Source organism: Panthera uncia, assembly GCF_023721935.1.
Source record: "Panthera uncia isolate 11264 chromosome B2 unlocalized genomic scaffold, Puncia_PCG_1.0 HiC_scaffold_24, whole genome shotgun sequence".
NCBI classification, from domain to species: domain Eukaryota; kingdom Metazoa; phylum Chordata; class Mammalia; order Carnivora; family Felidae; genus Panthera; species Panthera uncia.
This window is the reverse complement of record NW_026057580.1, coordinates 74,535,091-74,546,775: the sequence shown is the minus strand read 5'-3', so window position 1 is coordinate 74,546,775 and position 11,685 is coordinate 74,535,091.

Sequence of the window (11,685 nt, the reverse complement as noted above, 5' to 3'; positions counted from 1 at the left end):
TCTCTTTTCTATTTGAAATTAGCCCATCATATATCATGCTCATTGTGTCCTCTATCTCCTCTTCTCAGACCTTTTCATATGGGTCCTCCTTCTGCCCTAAGTATCTTTATCTTCCCACCTCCCGGGCTCAGTTCAGTTGAACAAGCATTTGAGCAGTTACCATGAGCCAGGTGACATGCTAAATACAAAAGTACAAGGAAGATCAAAGCATCATTTCTGACCTCAAGGAGTTCAAAATCCAGGAAGACAGTCACATACAGATATCATCATTTGAGTGTGGGGATTTCTATGATTGTCTTGTGCAGATGGCACTGTGACAGGATAGTGAAGGGGGTACTTAGCCACCTTGGGGGATGATGAGAGAGCTTCGAAGAAAGCTAAATGTGGGATATGATGTTTAGAGGGAGTCTTGAAAGATGAGTAAGAGCTAATCAAAGAAAGTCAGAAAGCTGTTCTAGAAAAAGGGGGAAAGCAAGGAGCAGCAGCAGGAAGTGTGTCAAGAAGGTATGCTAGGGGAGTACAGTCATTTGGTATTACTAGAGAGGAGTCTTCTTTTGCATGTAGAGATTACATCATGAATGAATACCATAGACTGGAGTTATTTTTTTAAGTTTATTTATTTATTTTTAAAGAGAGAGAGAGAGAGAAGAAGAGGGACAGAGAAAGAGAAGAGAGACAGAATCTGAAGCAGGCTCCACACTGTCCGTGTGGAGCCCAATGAGGGGCTTGATGTCATGAACCATGAGTTCATGACCTGAACCGAAATCAAGAGTCAGATACTTAACCGACTGAGCCACCCAGGCATCTGTGGAGTTCTTTTATAAGGAACTTACGTCTTTATTTTGTGGTAAGAAAGTCATAAAAGCATCTGGCAGAAAGATGACAGGTTCAAAGTCCCATTTTAGGAAGATCACTTTAATATAGGGTAGAGGATGGAGTCTAATTGGGATAGGATTAAGATCTACATCAGGGAATAAAGAATATGAATATGTATTCTGCTATATAAGAAGTGGTAATTTACCTGAAATAGTTGGTGAGGGATGAAGTATAAGCTTCTAGTTTGGTTTATTGAAGGAAATGTGCAGTGCAGGAAAAAGACTGGTTTAGAGTAATTTCAAGATATATCAAGCATTCATATGGATCTAAGACTCTGAGCTCAGGGGATAGGTCAGGGCGGGTGATGAGGATTTGAATGCCATGTTCACAATGCTGCCCATCCTTGTAAAACAGATAAACATACAAAATAGCTTTGTCTCCAATCTTGACATTCTCTTTAACTACAACCCTATTTCCCCCTCCTCTTCACAACTGAATGTTAAGGAATAGTGTCCTTATTGACTTTTGACCCACTGAACCTACTGATATCTGGCTTCTAGTTTCACCACTCTGCCAAAATAGTTCAGAGAAAGTTGCCTGTGAATTTTTATCTGTCAGATTCAATGGTCATTTTTAAGCTTTCACCTCCCTTGAATCTGATTGGCATTTGTGGTATAATTCCTCCTCCTTGAAATTCTCCTTCTTCATTCCCTACATGATTTTCTAAAGCTTTCAATTATGCAAGACTCTTCAATCTGATGCAAAGACTCTTTTGGTTCTATTCTGGCATCCTGACCATGTGACTTCCTCCACGTGGCCCTTGAATGTGGGTATTCACCAGAGTTCCACCCTCAGTCTAAATCATACTCCCTCACTACAATATCATCCATCTTCATATATTAACTTTGCCCTAGATAACTCCCCAAACCACATCTCTGGTCCAGGTCACTCTAACCAGCCCACCTACTACTGTCCCTTGTATTTTGGCTTATCAAGGACAATGCATCATTTCCTTCTCCTGGCTCCTCCTCCTTTTTTCCATTTCTCAGCATGTCGTCCCACATGTGGACTCACTGGAACCCTGAGGTTCATCCTATTCATCTCCGACTCTACCATCTGCTTCACCCTTCTACACCTTTAATTCATTACCTGTTATCTTCTAACTCCTGTATTTTTTCAGAACTTTGCCAAGATCTCTATTCCTGTTATTATTTTCTTAATCTAGGCCCCTTACCATCTCTTTCATAGATGGTTACGATAGCTTCCTAATTTGACCCTGGTCTCTCATTTTATTTCAAACGTAGAGAAGGTCTCCCTAAGCCTTCCGCTCGCTTCCACTTGATGTATTTCTAGAATAAAAACCTCTTTATGTTACTTGGTTGTCTTAAAACCTGCAGTAAGTCAAAACTCCTTATCCTGACGCCCAGGCTCTCCAAGTCCAGTATCAACTGCTGCCCCTTCCTACCTTGTATGTTACCCTTGAGAAATGGCCACCTTCTGGTGATTGTACACACACCATGCTGCTCCATGCCTCAGAATCTGCCTCTCCTCTTGGCCTTGGCGTCCTTTCTGCCCTGTCCTCCTGGAACACTCTAGCTAATCCACCAGACACAATTCTAGCATCTCTCCTTCTACCAGGCCTTATTTTCTGCCTCCATCACTGCACCTGTTACATTCTATTGCATTTACTTGTTTTTATTTTAATTTACACAACTAACATTTACCAAGGGCCTACCATGTAACAGGCATGATTCTATGCATGGGGAATATACAATGATAAAATCCAGACATGTTGTCTCCTCTCGAGGAGTTTATATCCTGGTGTTTTCGCCATTTTACAGTGAGCAATCAGTTCTTTTGGAGCAATGCTCTCAGCTGTCCTTGCCTCTCTACTACCACGGCTATCATCATCACAGTTTAGGCCCTCATGACTCCACACCTCTGTTGCTGAAACAGTCCAAACTAGTTTCTACCCCAAGATTCCTCTTCTAATATATAGAATACATCATCACAGATCAATCTTTTTCAAGTTAGTTCCAAAGTTATTCTCCTATTCAGAAAAATTTAATAATCTCCTATCATTTTCAGAGTTAAGTTAAATTCCCCTACCTTCCTAAGAAGGATCTTCCACAGTCTTACCCCAACATGGACTGAATGTTAAACACACACACACACACACGCACACACACAAGACATTAATCCTAGTTTACTGCTTATCCTAAATGTATTCATATATAACATTGTGAAAACGACTCATAAAATTGTTAAGGGTAAAAAATATCCTGATGTACATGAAAGTGTTAAGAAAAGAGTATTCTGTTTGTGATTTCACTGACTCATTGCTCTGTTGATATGAAAATAGTTTTGACATGACAGCAAAGCTATAGGAGAGCTTCCAGATTCTTGAGTGTGATCACACAAAACAGAAATCTCAGCACTGTTGTGCCAATACAACAATGAAAGGAATATTGTTTCATAAGAGTTGTGACTTTTATTACAGTTACATAACTTTCAACAATTATCCCAGAATTTTTAAAAAATGCTATTTAACATAAGAAATTAAGTTCTGAACGTCTTGATGCCCAAACTATATCTTTGTCATCATGTAAAACAAACAACTAAGAAAATGACTATTGTACTTTTCATTTCTCTGTTAACTTTTGAGGCTCATAGATTCAACTGGTATAAGTTAAGTTTGCTTACTTCTTTTGGAATCAAGTGTTTCTTTTTTATTATAAAGGCGATATCTAAATATTATTTAAAAATAAGAAAATAAAATTAAGCAAAAAGAACACACACAAAAAAGAACTTATAACTCTACGACCAACCAACAACTCACCATTATGTAAGTAGTCAACATTTTACAGGTTGTTTTATTTTTAATTTTTGTGTGTGATTTGTAGCTAAATACTCTGTATTTTTTATTTTAGAAGTATAGTTTAATGCTAAATAAATCATGCATACATACATGGAATATATGTGTATATTAAAAAAGAGTGATTAAATATATACATACACTTGTGATTTTATATATATTCATGCATGTGTGTACACATATATTCCAATTAAATGTATTTTCTATTTTTAAAATTTTTTTAATGTTTATTTATTATTTTGAGAGAGAGAGGGAGAGAGAGTGAGCAGACAAGGGGCAGAGAGAGGGAGACACAGAATCCGAAGCAGGCTCCAGTCTCTGAGCTGTCAGCACAGAGCCCGACATGGGGCTCAAACTCACAGATTGCAAGATCATGACCTGAGCCAAAATCGGACGCTTAACCGACTGAACCATCTAAGCACCCCTAATATATTTTCTATTTTTATGTACAGGTTGTTTTAATCAAGTCCAAATCATTATTCAGACAGAAACTTTCCCACTGATCAAGACAAATTGATCTGGGGGTGGGGGAACATTTAGAGTTCAAGCGACAAACTCGCCTATATAGTTATCCTCTTACTCTGCTCACAGAGACACACATAGTAAAACATCTTATTGCTAAAATTTAGGGATGAGGGAAGAGTACACATTACACCATAGCCTTTACTGGCAGGATGAAATCTGAAGCTGGTTAGCCCAGGCTCTGAAGATCTCAAGAGCAAGGTACAAGTGTAATTATGGTCTGTGCATTCTGCGTTTTATACAAGGCCACCCCCAAATTAGTATTCGATATGTATTGCATAAGTAACTTTAATGTTCTCACAAATGTCTTTAATATCTTGATCAGCATAGCAACTCAATGATATTTTTTTTCCAATCTTCCCCTCTGATACTAGAATCGCAAGCTGCCTTTCAGCCAAACCTTTACATAGGCCCTTACTGCCATTATCAGCAACGTAAGACTTCCAAAAAGTTAAAGTAGAAAAGTTAATTGCAGAATCCTCAAAACTTGGGTTAAAAGGTGAAGTATAAACACATGAACAACTGAACATGGAAGTGGTAAGTGGAACTTACTAAAAAGACAGGAGTATGCCCTCCCGCTGCTCCTTTCCTCTTCTTGCTGACTCCTATGCAGAAGTGGAGCAGCCATCTTGGACCATGAGATGGGACCTGCATGCTGAGGAGGGCGGAGCAACAAGACAGAAGAAGTATTGGTGGCCAACACTATGAAGCTACTTTTCAGCCCTGGATTTCTTAGGCTTAGAGAATATGTAATAGAAGCAAATAGCCTGATGAACTCATGTGTGGGCTGCCTGTTGTCTACTTTAATGATTGGCCAAGCCACAAAGACTGTGAAGCTTGGGAGACTGAACACAGCAAGTAGATATATTCACATCCAAGAGCCCCTTGTAGGAAAATCTCAGGTGACTGAAATTTCTTCCATTTTACAACTCGTACTCTTACATAATTTTTCTGGTACCTGGCATTACATCTCCAGCCAAAATCAGATTATGAGAAAATGAAATTTTGAAAATTCCAGACCTACCTAAAAACAAACGAATCAAATATTTTCTCATTTTTACAAATAGCCATCCTATAATATCTATAAATATGTGAATGTGATCTGTTTCTTGCTTGTTAGACACAGAAGGCATGACAAAAAAAAATGTACAAGCCAAAAGCAAAAAATCCAGTGTGAAATTAACTAGTGAGCCTGTGTTAAAAGTATTTCTCATCTAAAGGACTATCCATTGTAAATACTCAGATAAAACAGAAAACCTGAAGCCAGGTTTTGGGAGTTACCACATAAAACTAATGGAATCCAGAATATCAGAAAAACTTTGTCCTTTTATGAGACTGAATAGAAGTGAGAACAACTAGTAAGTAAGAGACCACCATGTCAGTCAAAAGCACAGGAAAAGTATTGATGGGTACAGTTTATTTATTATGTTTGCAACCACCTATTTCCAAGATCTGAAGTGAATTTTATAAAAGGAAAACATATTTAATAAAATTCTTAAAATAAGTATTTTTTAAAAAATCAAACATAGAATGGAACAAGACAGATAATAACTGAAATCAAGGCTAGGAATAGTGGTTGCTCTTGTACCATTCATTCTGGGCTTCATGGCAGACAAGAGAAGTGGACACCAGAGCCCTCGACGGGCATAATCTGCAGTAATGTTGGAAACTTCATAGCCTATGAGGTTTGTTTTCTGGTCTCAGCTCCTTCTGGATTTGCTATGTTACCTTACCAGACCCCATTCCTTTTCAGAATTATTTGAAGAATTGTCCACTCTATGTGCCTCTGGAAGGACTGTCAATCTTGGAGCACCACAGTGGCAAAGGGTGGCTCATAACTGAGCCATAAGAGTCCTTCTGTGTCCTTTCTGCCCTTAGAGGGAGACAGAAAGACCCCTGATATTGGTTTGTGATAGGGCTTCCAATCATCATCTTTCCTATCCCATGAATGAGACCAGTTTGACACAGGAGATAATGAGGTCAAAATTAAAGTGAAGCAGAGTCAAGTGATAAGAGGGGAGGAATGGAGGGCCAAAGGCAAGAGGAGGGAGGTGAAGGGGAGGGGGAGGGGAGGGGGTGGAGGTGGGGGATGGGGGAGAGAATCACTTGAGCACCTTCATCTAGCTGTGCCAAAAGCTGAACTATACTTAAACTATTGGCTATAAAAGACAGAAAATGTTCCTTTTTTCTTCAGTTTATTTTTTTTGGATTTCTATTATTTTAAACTAAAGAACAATGACTAAAACACTTGCACTTCGTATCAATGGTTACATTTTTCTATCTGTAAAATGAAAGGCAAAGGGATGAATTTATTTCAAACCTCTTTTGAGCCTAAAATTCTATAGTTCTAACTAGATTAATATGTGAACTCCTTCAGGACAAGGATATTATTTCACCTACTTTGGTATCCAAAATTTCCAGTACTTTGTAAGCTCTCAATAACTATTTCTTGTTGCAATTGAAAAGAACAGGCTGCCCACTCTTTAAACCTATCATTTTATGAAAAAAATTTTTCCTTACTAATTTCCCATCTGTATCCCCAATAAAGCAGTGTCAGATACATGTTTCCAGATTTCAGTTTCCTGGGAAGGGAGCTAAATAATGTAATTAAATTACTGAAATATTTAATCGCCAAGTGAGAAATACACATTGTACTGCAAATCTGATTCTATGGGAAATAGAATACTCCAAAGGAGTTATTTTTTAAATGTTTATTTATTTTGGAGAAAGAGAGCAGAGGAGGAGCAGAGAGAGAGGGGAACAGAGGATCTGAAGCAAGCTCTGTGCAGACAGCAGAGAGCCTGATACGAGGCTCGAACTCATGACCTGAGGCAAAGTTGGACACTTAACCAACTGAGCCACCCAGGTGCCCTAAAGAGTTATCTACTATTGACATAGACCAAGCTACAGAGAAAAATTATTAATCATTCCACTGATAAAGAACTTTATGATTTGATATTTTTTGCATTCTGTTTGTGGAAAACAGGGAACATTTGAAAGTATTTACCGGAACAATAGATTTAAAAAGTATAATCCAAGTTTTGGAACTTTAGCTATGCTTCTGTTAATGTCAAGGTTTCTTTTCTTTCTTTCCTTTTTTATTTTAATTTTTTAATGTTTATTTATTTTTGAGAGAGAGAGAGAGACAGAGACAGAGTGTGAGAGGAGAGGGACAGAGAGAGAGGGAGACACAGAATCTGAAGCAGACTCCAGGCTGTCAGCACAGAGCCTGAAGGACTTGAACTCATGAACCACGAAATCATGACCTGAGCCAAAGTCAGACACTTAAATGACTGAGCCACCAAGGAACCCCAAGGCTTTCTTCTCTTTCAGGTGTATGCTCTTCCTCTCCAGAAACCAAAAATATATGCATGTGTACACATCAGTGCTGGTAATAAATTTCTAGTGAAAGAGAAAACAGAAGCTACAGTTAGATGCATAGCCAAGGCTTCCAGTGGTGATGGAGGGAAGAACACTTGGCTATCTTATCTTCATTGGGCATGGGGGAGATGAAGTGCCATGTAAAAGCAATGCCTGTCTGATAATTCTCAGTTTCTATACAACGTAAACATTTATAAATCACACATACATTTCTATTTTCTAGTAATTAAACTTTCTTGTATAACTATATACAAAGAGTTTTGGTGTAAAATGTGAAGGGAAAAAAAAAAGCTGGTCACAGAACAGTCTTTTTCTCACAACAAACATCCTTGGAATGTTGGAAAAAGAAATGCCATACACAGACAGTATTCCCTAATGCTCCTTGCTAGGAACATGTACGTATTTCCCTGCCCTTGGTATTACCTTTGTGTAATAACTTTGACTTCTCAAAGAAACATTTGTTGATAATTTTACCAAATCTTAACTGTGCCTTAGTTTTCTTATGTGAAAAACTGATAAAATGCTTGTCTTATCTACCATATAAGGTTATTATAAAGATCAAAAGAGATAACGTGCGCCAAAGTTTTTTGAAAGCTATAAATCACTATTCAAAATATTATTACTATCCTCATCACTGTTATTATTTGTTTTCACAACAACCTGTGAGGTCGGTGACTATAACCAAGGAGGAAATTAAGGAACAGTACGAGTAAGTGTCTTGCCTAAAGTCCCACAGCTATTTGGGAAACGAATTCAAGATGATATGAATCCACACTCTGTAACTTGCTACTTGACCATACAAATTTGTGTGCACTAAACATCAAGAAGGGAAAAGATTTCCAGAGTTGTATAAGTATTTTCATGCCTTTGACCTAAAATACTTAAACTTTTGAAGAGATACATTAAATAATTTTACAGACATCTAAGTCAAAATACCAGGTTAAAATAATAAAAACCTGTTTCTCCAGTGAATCAATCAAAACCACATATGGAACAAGAGCAAAGGAGGTGTTCCACAGAATGTTTACCCAACAATAAAAAGACAGGTATTCTCAGACCTTCAAAATATGTTAAATTGACATGTTGAGTTTGGAAATAGGAAATATTAGATGTTGAAGATGGAAGGATAATTCAGAGCAACTTTTTATTTATTTTTTATTTTTTAAATGTTTATTTATTTTTGAAAGAGAGAGAGAGAGAGAGACAGTGTGAGTGGAGGAGGGGCAGATAGAGAGGGAGACACAGAATCCAAAGCAGGTTCCAGTCTCCAAGCTATTAGCACAGAGCTGGATGTAAGGCTCGAACTCATGAGCCTGGAGATCATGACCTGAGCAGAAGTCAGACGCTTAACTGACTGAGCCACTCAGGCGCCCCTCAGAGCAACTTTTTAGGGGCCAATTTCTGAATTATCTACCACAATTAAAGGAAGTCTCTGACTTAGCAATCCTTCTGCTACAATTTTAGACCTCAGGAATACATTCTCAACTACAGGGAGATGTATTTACTTAGAGGATGTAGTATACTCGTAACAATCCTTGTAATAATAAAAAAAATTTTAGAAAGTTGAAAAATTAAAGGTCCATAAAGAATTTGCTAAATAAATTATATTTGTTCAATAAAAGACTGTTCAGCCATTTTAAAAAGTGAGACAAGTTTATATGAACAGATATTAAAAGACTGCCATCCATTGTGAGTAATGAAAACCAGTTTCAGAATAGTGTAGTTTTTGCATAGATAATATATATAAAGATTGGAAAGACAGGTATCTAACTGATAATATGAGTTTTCCCTAAATAGTGTGTGATTGAGACTTTCACTTTCTATGTTTTACTATGGTCTGAATTTTCATTACAATGATCATGTTTTGTTTCAGAATAAAATTTAAATAAAAATAATTTCTTAACCAGTCCATTTGTTGATTTGGTGTTATCCCAGTGAAAATCATAAAAATATGTTTTATGTAATAAAAATAGAAAAATAAATGGTAAAGAATATTCTAGAGAAGAATAATGATAAAGGTGACAGAAGTGGCCAAGCATCATAAGCCCTTCCAGATAAAGTAACAATAATTAAATGATGCAATACTAAAACAAAAACAAACATAAATAAAAATTTTAAAACTCAAATAAACCAATTTATATATTGTGTTTAAATGTTCAGTGAAATAGGAATCACATAATTCCAGGAAGGTGAACATTACTTAATAAATAGAGAAAGATAATTGTAGTGAAATATCGAGAAAACTGATTTAGATCTCAACCTTACACCCAAGTGAACTTCATGGCAGTCATTTGGTTATAGAAATGCAGAAAGGAAAAAGAGAAAAGAAAAGCATTAGTTACAAAAAATAAAGTTATGCTAACATGCCTAGAATTTAAATAAAGTATGAAGAAACATCTTAACATTGTATTACTCAGACTTTCTAGTTTGTTTGAACTATTTCCTTAAGTCAGTTTCCCAGAATAAAACTCTTGGCAAGCACACACACACACACACACACACACACACACATACACACACACGCACACACACACATTTACATGGATCGTGACAGGTGTTGGGAATCAAATTCAGAACATGTTTTGACAAATATGAGAATATTTACAGACAGAATTAAATATCTGAACTTAGGCCACCCAGAACATCACACATTCTATAAACTACAACATATAAAATTACATACAACCTGTATTCACCACAAAAGTAAAATAAATTAGAACATTTCTTTGTAACTAAATATTAAGATGCCACATAAAAAGATAAATGTAAAGATGAAGTTAAAAGATAAAATATGGTTTATGAACTAAGTGAAAAAATTTAAATGTTATGAGTACTTTAATTAGTACTGTGTATAAATGTAGATAAAGATTCTAAAGAAGCATGGAGAGATAGAAAATATTTGTGTTGAGGATATGGGAATGGGATAATTTTGCGTTACCTTTAATATGATTATAACAATATACAATATATTCAAATACCCTAATGGAGTATATTGAAATGTACAGATGATGAGAGTAAGATTGTTCCCACCAACTTGCAACTCTGTTGACACTGGTTAGGATGTGACCTTAAAAGTAGAATTCCTTTCTAATCAATAAATACCAGTTTTAATTGTCTGGAGGCTGAGAAATATGAAAAAACCACAATGCCTAAAACCACATATTTTTTTTAGCGGAAATACCATCACAGAATTTCTATTAGGTTTACTTTTGGCTCAGAGGGGGAATGACACTATGCTCATAATTTGATTCCAGGAACATCACAAAACCACTTGGTAGCTCAGATTCCACACTGGCAAAATAACTATGGTAGCCTGACTTTCTTCTAACTCAAGAGAATAGTCTATACTTACAATTTTTACTACCAAAAGAAAAAGAAAAAAAAGACACAAAGCACATATATTTCAGCTGCAGAAGAGACTGAGTTAGTTGAAGGCAGGGACAGAACTCAATTCCTTCATATCCCAAGAATTTAGTAAAGTGCCCCTACACTGCTGGTGCGTTTGTAGAACAATTTGACATACTACTGCCACCTGGTGGGCAATTATGTTTTTACTTTTTATTTATAGACCACAGAATAACAGGAATTGAGATCCTCACAGAACACTTTTAGAACAACTTCCTGATAAACACTAATACTGGTGGTTCCATTTATCCCAATACTGACTAATACAGGCATTAAACTATATATCTTATTAGTCTACCAACATAAATAAATAAATAAACAAATAAACAAATAAATAAATAAATGGTAAGATACAGTCTTAGCAAAGACTTTTAAATTGATTGTTTTGTTTTTAAATTGATTGTTTGAAAAAATACAATTTTTAATATTAGCGGAGCAATAATCCTCAGTTTCAACTTTCACACATTTTTCTCCTTTGGTGAAACATGGTTATAGAAATTGCCTTTCCCCCCCAAATATTCTAATTATAATGCATAAGAACAAAATCTTCACTGAAAAACTGGAAACTTTTTCACCATTTATTCATTCATTGAAGATTTTCCAATGTTTACAATATGCACCCATGATGCAGGAAAAATCATTTTGACATTTCAAATATGTTCCATAATTCATGCCATGGCTCACTG